Consider the following 14,592-nt stretch of genomic DNA (forward strand, 5'->3'; position numbering starts at 1 on the left):
TAAGGAGCACCCTGCTGAGCTGGGACATGCCAGCCGAAGAGATGAGGGTCTTGCTCGATATGCTGCAGGTAGCTTGGTTTGGATGTAGACGGAGGCTGGCCAACCCCAGTGGCCTATGGAATTCTCTCCACCTAGACTATAGCAGAGCAGTTCTGGTGGCAGCTGCAGCACAGCACAGATCTGTCTACGGCTTCTATGGAGGGCTTTATCCAGAGGCTCTGCCTTCTTCCACTCTGCAGGATTCCACACTAAGTGCTGCTTTGGCCAGTATCCTCACGATCCACCAGTCGGACCATGCTATGGGCCCAAGCTTTGAAGCTGTCTAATCTGCAGCTCTGGGCTACAGTGATCTGGTTTTAAAGCGCCTGGGCGAATGCCCTTGTCAGACAAGGACTTCCTGACCCAGGACGAGAGAAGGTTGGAGTGGGGCAGGGCAGGTCGGGGACCGAGACAAAGCAGGGGTGAGAGAGACTTGCCCAGCGCCTAAAGAGAAGTTGTCTCCAGAGGGAATTCTGTTTACATAAACATTTGATTGTTTATAATCTGTAGAAGCCTAATCTTAACCCCATGGGAGCATCCACACTGCAGAGCCGCCAGCAGGTTTGGCTTTCCTGGGTAAATGCTCCAATGAAGACATACCCATGAGGATGGGTTGCTCATGATGAATGCAGGGCTGGGCATACTGGGTTGTTGCTGAGTGGTGGGCTGTCAGAATTCATTTAAAGCAGTGTGAAGTTGTTTTGAATTAAACCCTGTAGGGAAGAAGGAATTAAGTGGATTTTGCAGACAGAGAGTAACAAAAAATTAACTAAAACGCTTGGCTGATCCATCCCTGTCAGTCATTTTAACCCAAATAATTTAGTACAACATCCTGACAACACTCCATAGTGGGCTCTCCTTGGATCAGTGCTTCTGGCTGCCACCCTTTGAGCAACTGCTATGTTGTATTACACACTTGATTAGGAATGCTAGAGGATGCAGAGCCTCCTGCCTTGCTCTCAAGGGTTTTTTGGCTGGAGAGCAGTGGTGAATCTCCTCTGAGAGATTTGTACGAGCCCACCTGGGATCTGTCACCTTGGATCCTTCAGCTGGTATGATGGATAATCCTGCATTGGCCAGATGTGTTCTCTCTATTCTAGCGTGTGATGTGGTGTCAGGCTCTAATGAGATGGGAATTAGATAACCCCCTTTCCAGTTGCACTATTCTTCCTTGTCTTTTTGAACTACTCTTTACTGTGGATGAACATTCTGTGGACATTTAGGAAGACCGTGCCTATTGGGCTGCCATGGGCAACCCTGGAATATTCATCTGTTGAACTGTCCAGAGATGTCCTAATGTTCCATTGCTCCTGGGAGACGGAGAATGATCCCTAGTCTTTGCTTGCTCAGCCTGCATGATAGAGCAGAGTTTTCCAACAGAGCATATTGACTGTTGATGTTGAGCTCCTGTTCATCTGGCAGGGCTGGCTCCAGGCACCAGCTGAGCAAGCAGGTGCTTGGGGCGGCCAAGGGGAAGGGGCGGCATGTCGGGCTCTTCGGCAGCAATTCGGCGGAGCGTCCGGACCTGCCGCCGAATTGCTGCCGAAGAAGAAAGTGGTGCAGTGGAGCTGCCGCTGATCGCGATTATGGCGCTTTTTTTTTTTTTGCCGCTTGGGGCAGCAAAAACCCTGGAGCCGGCCCTGTGACATCTGGCCAGAAATTTCACAAAGTGGTGCTGCTGGGTGCTGGGCACTCTTGAAAAATCTGGTCCCAACTGCAGTCTCTGAGCGCTTTCAGATCTGTCCCTTAATGTTTAATAAACCATAGGTCTGTTGCTGGCAGAGTCAGTCCCAATGACTGCAGCAGTGCCACCCTCACCCCTGCCATCTTCAGTGATGCCCTCTCTTAGTGGCTATGCAGTCATCGCTGAGGAAACTCTCAGGAGTTAGCGCGTGGATCAGCACAGTATATTGGAAAGCTGCCTCTTTAAAAAGATGGAGCTTTCATTTCTACTAGCTGCTTAAACTCTGATCCTACTATTTGCCTCTCTTTAATATCTAAACTTTTGTAGAAGACTGAAGGGGAAACAATTGAAGTTAGTAGAGGATGCTGCCTTGCAATATATAGAGGTGCAAATGAGATCAGGGAAAATAGAACCTTGTCGCAGTTTCCTTGCTTGTTCCTAATTGTATTATCGCTATATCTCACTGGGATCACTTTACACAGTATCATTTTTTACTTTAACAGCAAGTGACAAATAATGAATGATGTAAGCAGAGGGTGTTAACCCCTCTGAGGATGGATCTTGCCATCGCTCCTGTGCGCTGTGACGGTGTTCGTAAAAGAGCCGGTGTTGCGGTGGAGAGTGGGCTAAAGGGCCCAGATCACCAGGACTTTGTCTTGTGGAGTCTTCAGGACCCTCTCTGGGACTCTGCAACCCATAACCTGCCTAACTGCAGGCCGCCTGTTTGTTCAAGTGAATATACGGTTGGTAAAAGGTAATTGGACTTCCCATGAAGTGGAAGTCCTCTGCCAGGATCGGCTCAGTCTCTGCCCCCCTCACTTGCCCTATTGACACACCGCCCGTGGCCAGGATGCTGCACCTTTAGTTCAGTCTCTGTGGCCCATTCAGGCCACCATTTCTTGGGTGAGGCTACAACCAAAGGACAAGCTAGGTCCAGGTGGTGAAGGTGGACCTACCTACCATCTACCCCAAGAGCCAGGCTGTTTGTTAACCCGTTCCCCAGATATTCCTGACCAGCCCTCGCTGCTGGTTGGCCACAAGCAATCTGGGCAGGATTTGAAGCAGTGACTTGGAGGGGAAATGCTCCATAGCCCCACGCCCAGTCCCCTGAACCATCTGCTCCCACAACACCCCTCCAGATGCTGGGCTCCGCAGCTGCGACGGTAGCGGCAGGTACTGGTGAGTATCGGAGGGAGAGGAGGGGAGGGAAGGTCGAGGCAGGCAGCTGAGCAATCCATCCTGGCAGTGTCAGGGAATGCACGGCTGGCTTTTCTCTCAAGTGCTTTGGGAGGTGCCCGATGGGCCCTGGCTGCATTCGGGGTGGGGTGTTTGCATGGCCATGCTCTTCTCCTCCCACGAATCGCTCCCACCTTGGGCTGGCGCAGGGGAAACATTCTCCACAAAGCCAGCTCCCCCGTCACTGGGGATGAATAGAAGCAGGCCCCGGCCTCCTCCCTGTTGCACTCCTGGGCCCACGGTGAGGTTTGTTGTGTTGAGGGCAAGAATCTCTGCCTATGTCTGTGCGGGCTGGGCCGGAGAAGGGCAGGAGCAGTGGGCTCCTTTTTTCCCCAAGAGCTTCTGCGTCTCTTCGGGCAGTGCAGGCACCAGCAAGGGACTTGTGCCTTAATCCAGTGAGGAAACAGCCCTGGACTGTCGTCATCTCACCACTGGCAGCGCTCCGGGCATGGTCAGAGCAGGCTCCGCAGCACCATCCCACTCAGTCCTGGAGGTTTTGCTCAGGAGGTCTTCCCTTGGGCGGTGCTGCTCCCTCCACCCTGAAGGACTCTATTCATTAGGCTTCTGCTTGGAGGTGCAACACGAGGTGCAAACAATGAAGCAGCTTGGCTTCCTGCAGGGACTGCAGCAATCACGTAACCCCGTAGGAGAAAGGAAAACTGGCCAAGTGGGAGACCTGGATTCAAATCCCTGTTCTGACACGGATGGCATGTGATCCTGGGCAAGGCACTTAGGGTACGTCTACACTGCATTTAAGCACTTGTGGCTTTCCCGGCGCAGCTGACTCGGGCTCGTGGGGCTATCAATCTGCAGTGCGGACATCCGGGCTCAGTCTGGCGCCTGGGATCTGGGACCATTCTCCCTCATGGGGTCCCAGAACCTGCGCTCCAGTCTGTGCTTGGTCGTCTGCACTGCAATTGTATAGTTCCGCAACCCTAGCCTGGGCCAGATCTGGGTGTTCCATTGCTGTGTAGACATACCCTTAGGGTAATTCCCAGGGTGGGTTCACATAAGCTCTGCTTGAGCTAGTACCTAGAAATATCTGGGTGGCCACAGCAGCTCAGGCTAGCTAGCTCCTCTCCCGACTTCTGCAGCAGCTGGCCTCGCGTGTCTCTCCCACCTCACATCACCTGGTTCCGACAATCCTCCAGCCATCACCTGAATTAACGGCCTATGCATGTCACCTGATCCTGTAGTGCTGAACACCTCCCTTCATGGAGGGAGATGCTCCAAGTATGAACTTCCATGAAATACCACCTGGACTGCTGGCCCTTGCATCACCACAAGCCCTTGATGGCTAGGCAGAGTTTGAGTTAAATCTATGCCTGCCATTACCTTCCTGTCCCTGAGAGAGCCCGTGGCTCTGGAAAGAACCCTCCTTGGTCTATTGGGATCTCTGTTTTCCTTCACCAAGATGCCGTGTCTTAGACATCCAGTGGCCCGGAGATGTGGAAGAAAAACCAAGGCTAATGAGCGGACATTCTCTCTCTCTCTCTCTCCAATCCCCCCAGCTCCTTTCAAGTTCTGTTCAAATTACTGGCCCCCATCTCCATTGAAATAACTGTCCTGGCAGCAGGATCAGAGAGAATTTTCACTCCCTCCATGCAGCTGTGGTTCTGGGATAGATTACAAAAGCAATATTAGGAAATGCAAGAGGAGGAGCAGCCCTTCCTAGGACAATCCACCCGGGGCCTGCTTGCTGCCAGGGGGCCCGGCACGCCATCCGTCAGCGCTCTCCCAGGGCTGCGTAAGCCAGCCATGAACCCCGTGCTCCTGGCTTTTATTTTAATTAGGGCTGCTGAAACCCTATAGGGAGGGGAAGGGGTGGGGGTGGGGGCGGTCTAGTATTAATGAGCCTTTTATGAATTCAGCGGCCGTTCCTGTCCTGGAGAGCCTGCTCCTGGAGAAGGTGAAGGGTCAAAGAAGCCTTGAGTGTTTCAGGGAAAGGGAAGCTTTCTGTTTTTCTCTTTGACCTCGTTGGCTGGAAGCTTTTAATTACGGCCGTCCCTTCCCCAGTGGTCGGACATCTGGCAGGCCAGGAGAGTGAAGGTTGGCCACCTATGGTGGCAGCGCGGGTGATGCCCTCCAGTGATGGAGGGAATGTGAATAGGAGAGAGGGAGATGCACCGATGAATTTGTGGAAAGGAACTGAGAGAGAAGCAGAACTAGAAACAGAACCACCAATGGCCCAGTCCTGCAAACACCACCCTAATGGGCCTCTCAGAATGGTTCTGTTTCTAGTCCTGCAAGCTCTGTGGGGAAGAGACTACCCAGTTTTATTTTTTTAAGGCCAGAAGGGGACCATTAGATCATCTAGTCTGACATAGGCCATAGATTTCACCCAGTTACTCCTGTATCGAGCCCAATAACTTATATTGGACCAAAGCATGTCTTCTGAAATGGCATCCAGTCTTGATGTTGCATATTTGTGTGCCTGTAATGCATAGCACAGTGAGGCCATCCTCTCCGACGAAGGCCTCTTGCTGCTAATGCTATATAAATAATAGAGGATCCAGTTTACAACGTCCCTTTGCTCTGTTGTCCTTCGGAGAAATCTTGTCTAAAGCAGAACAATTGAGAAGTTCCAGTTTGGTTCCAAATTCAGATCCAAATGCCACAGGCCCCACTGTGACTTTAATCGTCTGATAGAAAGTGGCTATCTCTGCATCCATCTGACTTTTAGTTTTTAATGTTAATTGTCCTTAACTCCTAGCTGGGAGCTCCCATAGGTCCTAACCTCAGTCTGGGGTGAACCAACCCCATTAACGTGACCTCCCAGGTTCTGGGATCAGGGGGCTGAAACGTGGCAATGTGCATTGCTCAGGCTGCAGTCCTGCCCTGTGAGCTGGGCTGTAGCAGGTGAGGGGGAGGATGGCCTAGTGAACACTGCCCCGGTGAGTCTGATGGGTGGGCGGGAGAGGTCCTCAGAATGTTGTCTGAGGTCACACTGAGGGCAGGGGAGAGGTAGAGGCAGCTCCTAGCCGCAGGCAACTCTCTTGGGTGCTCATGTCCTTTGGATTTCGCCCATGTAGTGGATTGGGTGAGGAGCCCTGTATTCCTGCTATGCACCAAGTGACCCATGGCTAGCCCTGCTGGAGTGGGGAAGGGACACCATGCTGACTGGAGGGGCTGGTGAGAGACAAGGAATGACGGTGACCAAACTAAATGCAGGGGAGGGTGGAGGGCCCCGAATCTGGAGAGGATGGAATTGTACCTAACCTGCGGATCTGACAGACCACAGGTGGGCTCCAGCTAGGAGCCAGTGCTCTGGGTCAGAGCGCTGTTGTGCAGGGGGTGCCCTGGCATGGCTAGTGCCACTCGCCCGTAGAGCTGGCAGGAACTGGAGTTTCCTTTGGACAGGAAATTCTGCTGGTTTGGAGTGTAGTCTCATTCAGGCTCAGGCTGGCCCATCTCAGCGGTCAGCGTCCAGCATCGAGGTGCAGCAGCCACTACCCAAAGGCAGAGCCGAAATACCCGACTTGTCACATGTCAGATGCAGCTCAGTGCGGGGGACAGCAGTGACGGCACTCTGTGACCGAGCACTGTCAGGCTTTCCTGGATGCCGCCGTCCCCGCTTCAGCTCATGGCTACTCTATGGCCGCATTGCTCTTTGGGGCAGGGCCTGGCTCCTCAATCTGGGTTTGTACAGTGCCTGGCACAGTGACGGCCTGGGGCTCTTGGATGCTACCAATATACGGGTGATGATTAAGAATCAGACCTTTCTCATGAGAGCACAATATTTGCTTTTTCATCTTCATTAACCCTCGCTCGTGACTGCGCCCCAGTCTGTTTTCCTGTCCTCGTTCTCAACCCTTGCCCTTGGTTACCCGTCCCTAGATCCTTTGTCTGCCAGCCTTGCTGTCTTGGCTTGGTCCCTACCTTGCTCCTTTCCCTCTAGGCCTCTCTTCCCCCTGCTGCTCCTGAGGTAACCCAGACCTGCTCCTGACCTTCCTATGCTTCAGTAGAAATATACATTAGGGTGAGGCTCAGGTCTGCTGCCAGAGGAGGCATCGATTCCTCCCTCACCTCAGCCCAGCCTGGATTTGATCCTGCTGGCTGCATGTGATTCAAGACAGACAGCAAGCGGAGTGGGTGCCCACTTGGAGACTAGTTGCTCCCAAGGCTTGTTTGTGTGCTTACCTCCAGGGGAGATGCATTAGCCTTGGCTGAGGTTGCTTGCCTCTAGCATTAGCCCTATAAGTAAAGGCTTGGGTGCTTTCCTGATGGCAGTTTAACATTTATGTTGGGGTGCTCTCAGCCCTTTCCCCCGAGATGTAGCTTTGCACCCCCAGCTGAGCTGGGCGAAGGGCCGCAGCTCCCATCAGAAGCTGCATTTCCTGGATTGGCAGGTTGCTCAGCAGTCTTCTCTTTGTAAATCCCCCTGCTGCAAGCCCACATAAGGCCCAGTGTGGCTCAGCCAGACTCGGAGCCTGCAACATGCGGCGAGGAGAAAGCTGACACTGACGCCCTCCCAGCCAGCATGGGCTGTCCTTCCTGCTGGCTCAGGCTTGGCCAGTATCTGAGACAAGGCTGTGGGGAGCTGGCAGGGAGAAGGGGATCCTGAAACGGCTGCTGGGCCCATCGTCCCCGAATTCAGGCAGGAAGGGAGGAGTGGTGAGTCCCAAGCTAGGACTGGGCTTAGGCTGTGCCCAGTGCCAGTACTAACAATCAGTGCAGCGAGTCTGGCAGTTCTCAGATCAGTCCCTGGCAAGTATTGTCCAAATCATTTGGATGAGACTCCTCCTTGGTGGTAGAGGGGAGTCAATGACTAAGCAATGTGGAGAATGAATTGCCCCTCTCCTCCCAGAAGGTGCTTTCCCCAGGCCAGAGCTTGAGGGCCTAGTCTGGGAGCCCAAGATCGTATGAAGATGATGAAGGAATTCGGCTCCACCCCAGGAGAGGCTGGAGGCCTATTGATGGGAGTCACGAGAGTGAGTGAACGTGGACAATGGATGATTCCCTCACGCCATGGCTGTGAGGGTCACTTGGACAGTTGGCTGGGGTGGTGGAGGGAGTATAGAGGCTGGCTTAATATGCAGATTCCTTCCCCATAGAGCTGGGGAAACAGGCTCTTTTGTAACCTTATTACAATGTCCCAGTGATCCAGGCTTGTGGGCCACCCTGCCAGGTAATTCTGGGTCACCAGATGCACGTGGCAGGAGCAATTGGGCTCACTGGGAGATTAAATGGGGGGGCTAGCTGAGCAGGAAGAATGGGGGCAACGCGAACGACGCTGATCTGAGCCATGCTGTTGAGGCGGCTCTCAGTGCTGGAGGAAGAAGGTGGAGGAGCAAAGAGGGTAAACTAAGGCTCCCATGTATTGTCATTTCGTGTGTAGGTGCCCTGCAGTGGGTGGAGCCCAGCGGGTGGACATGGGTTCTGGATTCAATCTCTCCTGCGTTTCCACTCAGGCCACCACTGCACACGCTCAGGTTGGCTGCTTGCTGGCCCGAGGATGCAGATGCAGTTGGGTTATGGGGCCAGGAGGGAAAGCTACTCTGAGCAGCTCTGGGCCTGCTGTGGTCTCCTGAGTCACATCCCAGAGGCCAACCGCGCCACTCCACTGCCCCAACCCCCTAAGTCTGGAGGTCTTGCTGGGCTCTCCAGCCACCCTGGGGGATGATTTAGGAGCCAACGTACCAGTCAAGTTCTTCCTAAGCTGGTCCTGTAATCAGAAGCTGTGGTGCAGGAATATGCAGTGGTGAATGCTTATACCAGGATCTCAGCCATAAGGGGAAATTCTAAGCTGTGCTGAGTGGGATTTAATAGCCAGGTTTCTGTGGTGAAGGGACCCTTATCTGCTATGGTTGAACATTCAGCACTATGCTGTTTGATGCGGTTGGCTGGGAGAAGCAGCTCAGTGGTCAGCTGAATTCCGGTTCCACGGCAACACTGGCTCATGTTTCCCAGACGACTGAAGATGCCCAGTCCCCAGCGGCAACTGGGAAGTACAAGAGCTTTGGAAACTTGGAGACGCTTGAAGTCTAGAGCTTCACTCGGGATGAGCTGTTGGGGTTGGACTCTGGATGGCAGTCAGACAGTTCTTGTGTGGGTGCTGCATAGCCTGTGTGCAAGCTCCCTGGGCGGTCTGGTCGGGGGAGTGTGATCCATGGATGGGGGAAGGTGATGGGTTTGTTTGACTTTTCCTAGCTCTAGAGTCTCTCCTGCAATCTCCTGTCAGGATCAGCATTCTGGCTGGGCCTGTGTTTTGTAAATATCTTTTATTTCAAATTATATTCACCATGTTATGGCTGCAAAAGTTCTGTAAACATGTTTTGTTTGCTCTTTCTCTGAGAGGTTTTTCAGCAGTAGAATTTAATACTTTGTTTTAAAACAGCTGTGCAGGTGAAGATCCACCCTGTATGTTTTTGTTTGTTTGTTTGTTTAGTCCCTACATCTTAACAATAAAGCTAATAATTTAATTTGGAGAAAGCTGTTAGGGATAATAAATAGCTTCTGATTGCCTGATCCAATGTGAAAACATGGCTAACGCTGTCTCTTAAATGCCCTCCATATACAAAATGTAACTACACCTCTACCCCAATATAACACAACCTCATATAACATGAATTCGGATATAACGCGGTAAGACAGCGCTCTGGATGGCTGGGCTACACCACCGTTGGCTAAGAGAAAGACAACGGCGCTGCTTGGCATCACAGTTCAGCTAACAACTCCCAGTGCACAAGCCAAGCGCCCGCCCCCCGCTCTGCCCCCCGCAGTGTGCGATCAGAGGCGCGGGCAGGTACAGGATGCACCAGCCAGCCCGAGACGGCTGGGAGTGGAGTCCTCTAGGTAACAGCCCATCAGCCCCCCGCGGCAAGGAGCTGGCACACGTGAGCGAACCTGTCTCTACCTGCACAGAGCTTGTTATTTTGCCACCACGTTGGACACGCTTCCAGAGTGGCCACCCGCAGGGCCAGCCTCACCTGGCTCCCGCATCTACCGGCGATCTGGGGTGGCAGCGGCAGGGCACAGCAGAAGGGCACAATGGGAGAGACGTGGGAGCTGCTGGCGCAGCGCCCCGCCCGACCCGCATCCCGCCCCACAGGGCCCAGCTCCCCATCGAGGAGTCAGGCCGCACTGTCCCTGCTGTCTACATAGCAAAGGCTGTGGCCAGCCGGCGCGGCCCTCAGTAGGGAGGCAGGACCGAGCCCTTGCGTGTGGGGATTGCCAGGGCTGGGAAAACAGGACTTCCCTGTTCCCTGCCTAGAGCGAGATTGCAGCAAACAGCCCAGGGGTAGCCGCTACCGTATGTAACTCAGACCTGCTGTGGTCACAGATGCCGCCATGCTGGCCCCTCAGCCTAGGGTAGGGGTTGTAAGAGCTCTGACAACTAGCTGGGGACCAGAGAGCTGGGGATCGGTGTCTGTCAATCGAAGGCCAAAGCAAGTTCGATATATCGCGGTTTCACCTATAATGCGATAAGATTTTTTGGCTCCCGAGGACCGCGTTATATTGGGGTAGAGGTATATTAAATCACAAAGTAGGAAGCAGTCATATTGTCAGCCTGATGGGATGCATGAAGGCAGAAAGACTGGAAGATCTGAGCTAGAGCCAGAGTAGAGAGATGGCAGGTGACTCTTTTTAGGTAAAAAGCAACAGAGGGTCCTGTGGCACCTTTGAGACTAACAGAAGTACTGGGAGCATAAGCTTTCGTGGGTAAGAACCTCACTTCTTCAGATGTTTGCTCAGAGTGTGCACCCATGTTAAAGAAATGACTCCTCCCTCTGATCCTTTCATCCATAAAACTGCATAACTCAGCTCAAAAGAGCCCAGGCTTTCCCTTGCTGTCCCGTGTCTCTGGCTTCAGCTCTGATCCTCCAGTCCTGACTCAGCCTATATTGTCATGTTGCATTTCTTGTAGGCGTTATCGTTAACCGGGCAGCCCCAGGGATGAGAGAAATGCCCAGTTCAGCTGTTTGAGGGTTTTCTTTAATAGCACCCATCACTGGAGCCTTATAGAGATTGGGAAATATTTGCAGGGTCTGGGTTTTAAGGTGATAAAGGCTTGTCTGATTAATGTCTGGTGAGCACTGTATTGAAAGGGAGGCAGAGACTCATAGATTAAAGCCAGAAGGGACCATTAGATCAGCTGCTCTGACCTCATTTATCAGGCAGATAAATTTCCACATCTGCTGAGCAAGGGAAAATTGACCAACTCCTTCAACAGAGATGGGGTGGCTGGGTGGATATGGGAGCAGTGCTGTGAAATCCCACTGGCTATATTGCCCTGCTCCTTCTCCTAGCTACTCTACTAGTTAGAGCCACATCTACACTATGGGCATGACAGTGGCATGGTTACGGCACTGCAGCTGTAATGCGGTAGCAGAGGTGTTTCCCGCAGTGATGGAAGAGGTTTTCCCATTGCTGTAGTTGCTCTGCCTCTCCAAACCGCAGGAGCTAGCGTGACAAAAGAAGCCCTCCATCCAGCTAGCTGCGTCTACGGCAGGGGTACGCAAGGGCACTCAGGACAGAGCTAGGCGGGTGGATCTCATTTTTAAGTATGCACTGGGCCTTGTTCTCACCTCCTCATGGCCTTTCATCCCAACCTGAAGATTTCCCTTACTCTGCAGCTCCCCCCATCCTAATTTCTGGTGGGCAGTGGGCTGTCTGTGAAGTGACATGCAAAAGGCAGCATCTATGCAAGCATCTAGCCAGAGGGGAGAGGCCAGGTCTAACGACATGCTGTAATGCACAAGTAAGCCTGGGGGGGCCATGTGTGTCTCTGATTAGATCAGTGGGGCTGCCTCTTGCTGGCAAATAGTAACAGGATTGTTCAGGGAATTGGTCTGCAGCAGCCCTGCTGTATATTCAGTGAGGCAGGGCCTGAGGTTTCCTTTCTGCTTCTTCGCACCCTGAGCTGGTGCCACCCTCTTCTCACCAGAGAGGTTGATCGTGAGCCCTCAATGCCAGGTTGCTGAACTGCAGCAAGACATTGTCAGCTGTTACTCCTCTGATCAGCCGCTCTCGGAGTCACTGCTTTGAAATAGGCCATCCTGGCACGGCGCCTTCGGCTGGCTGAGTTGGTCACACCATGAGGAGCGATGGGATTCGGGGACTGTCCTGTCAATGGTTACCCGAAGCCTGGGAAAAATCTTCTCTGATGCTCTGGGCTCCTCTCTCCACTATCCCCAGCTGCCTTTGTCTCCCTGTTAGAACTCAGTTCCTTATCTGGCCCCCGCATCGCACCTCACATCTTTATTGTATCTAACCTCCCTGTAAGGCAGAGCAGTGCAATTATCCCCTTGCGCAGATGGGGAACACAGGGAGGTGAAGTGACTTGCTCAAGGTCACCTAGGAAGTTGGTGGGGGAAACAGGGACTTGAACTTGGGTCTCCTAGGCTACTACCCTAACCACTAGCCCATCCTTCCCCATCCAGCTAACTTTAAGGCCTCCTAATATAAAATGGGGTTTAATTGTTCCATGGCCTCACCACCACCTTGCTAATGCAATCAGCCTGCCCAGGGAACTAATCCGAAGGCCACGCCTTAATGGTGCAACAGCAGCTTGGGGCTCCATTCTTCCATAAGGCAGGACAAAAGAGTGACACAGCTCGCGTTGTATTTTCAGGCAGGAGGGGAGCCTGAGTATGTCCGTGGCATGGGGAGGAGAGGAGCTCGGTGGAGGAGGGGGTTGTTCTGTGCCTCCTGGTCGAGATGAGCCGGGGTGTGGGTGGAGTGACTATAAAGGGGGTGTTTTGGGCAGACCGCTAAGCCACTGTGGCAGGGCAGTGTGGAGGAGGAGGGTTTAAAAAAAAAAAAAAAATGGAGATATCCCATCTCCTAGAACTGGAAGGGACCTTGCAAGGTCATCGAGTCCAGCCCCCTGCCTTCACTAGCAGGACCAAGTACTGATTTTGCCCCAGATCCCCAAGTGGCCCCCTCAAGGATTGAACTCATAACCCTGGGTTTAGCAGGCCAATGCTCAAACCACTGAGCTATCCCTCCCCCCCTAAAAATTTTTTATTACCCCTTAGTGTGGCCTACCTTCTGCCCCTCTGCTTGGGGCATACTGCTTTACAGCTGGTCTGTGCAGCTTCAAGACTAGTATAGCCTGCAACTGTCTCCTTTTCAGCTGACCTATCTTTGTTGTCTGTAATCCCTGAAGTGAAGCAGCCCTCTTCCTGCTCACCACCCCTTCCTTTGGCAGGTTTCCCTTTTTTAAACTCCTCACCCTCCAGGCAGAAGAAGTCCTGCGGGTGCACCATTAATTTTGAATAGCCCAGACGAGTTCATTAGTCTCCTCTCCACCAGAGTGAGTGTGTGTCCCTTCACAGGGTGACTACTGGATCTGTGAAGATAAGTGTGGTGATCCATTGGTTTCTTGTATATAGTTGTCCATAGGGTTCCGTTGTTAAAGCTGATTGTTAGCGTAACCCGTCGGCCTGAGGACAGCGTCTCTGAACAGCCGAGAAGTGAGCGTTGCTCCAGGGACCCACTGTTGTTCTCAGCGCCAAGCGAGGCGGCCTGCTGAGTTCCACCGGGGTCCCTCCGTTCCGGCTGCTGACCCCCCGTTAAAGTGGGGTGGAGAATGGGCAGTTGGAGAGCGGCTTGTTTTCTTTGCTCGTGGCAAAGGGATTACCTCACGTGGCTGGTTGCCATGGCAATGCTAATATTATTTCCTCCTTCTGGAGTTGCCCAAAGGTGGAGTGAAATGAGCGTCATTAACTTCAGGGGGTGCCAGCTTCTGCAGCGACCTCTCTCCTCCTACTGCCTGGCTTAGGCCTCGGGATCTTTGGGCTCAGGAAAGAGAAGCGCGATCTATAAACTCACAGCAGCACAGGACCCAGTCTGCATGGGGCCAGCGTGGTGCCAGAGCCCGAGCATCTCCCGATTCTGACTCCATGGGCAAGTCCCTTCCCCTCTCTGCCTCACTTTCCCAAGGACCTAATACACAGCTTCATCAGCTTGGGGAAGTGCCCAGAATGTGCCAGGCACTTTCCAAGCACAAAGCCTGCTGTAGGCTGGCCCTGCAGAGTGAATGGAACAGGCTGCCAAGAACCATTCAAGCGAAGGATGGGAGAACAGGGATGCTGGGAGATATTGTCCATCAGTGTCTGCAAAGTGCTCCTGAAGGTGTGTGTGTGGGGGTCCTATTTAGTGTGAAGACCGTGCTGTACAGTGGCTCCCACCCTTTGAGTCTGAGCTGTCTTTGCCAGGGTGCTGTACCGTCTGGGGTCAGGGCTATAGCAATGGTCTCTGTGCTAGAGGGCTGATCTCTGTGCTGCTGCAGCGTGATTCATCTGCCTTGGCTTTGCTTCACTGGGGGTGTGAAATGAAAGTGAAAACAGGGCTCCCTTTGGAGGTTAGTGTGTGTGTGGGGGGAGTAGCTGGAATCCCCTCCCCAGGATACATCAGTCACAACGGAGTCTGCTCTGGCGGCTGAGTTGTGGGGAACTCTGTGCTGCCCTTTGAACTTCCTGGGACCCTGAGGTCAAAGATGGAGAAGGTCAGTGCTTTTAATCATGAGGGTGTTAGCATTTGTCAAAGGCTCCTTCTCTTTTGCCTCCAGTCGGTATCTAGCCTTGTGGGCCAGTGGCCGGCTGCCCATCCTACAGGCCCCAAAAAGAGCCCTACAAGGATTGTGGCCTGTCAGAACTTGTCTAGGACAAAGACCCTTTCCCCTAGGA

The sequence above is a fragment of the Malaclemys terrapin genome, chromosome 7 (assembly GCF_027887155.1).
Source record: "Malaclemys terrapin pileata isolate rMalTer1 chromosome 7, rMalTer1.hap1, whole genome shotgun sequence".
In the NCBI taxonomy this organism is placed as follows: domain Eukaryota; kingdom Metazoa; phylum Chordata; order Testudines; family Emydidae; genus Malaclemys; species Malaclemys terrapin.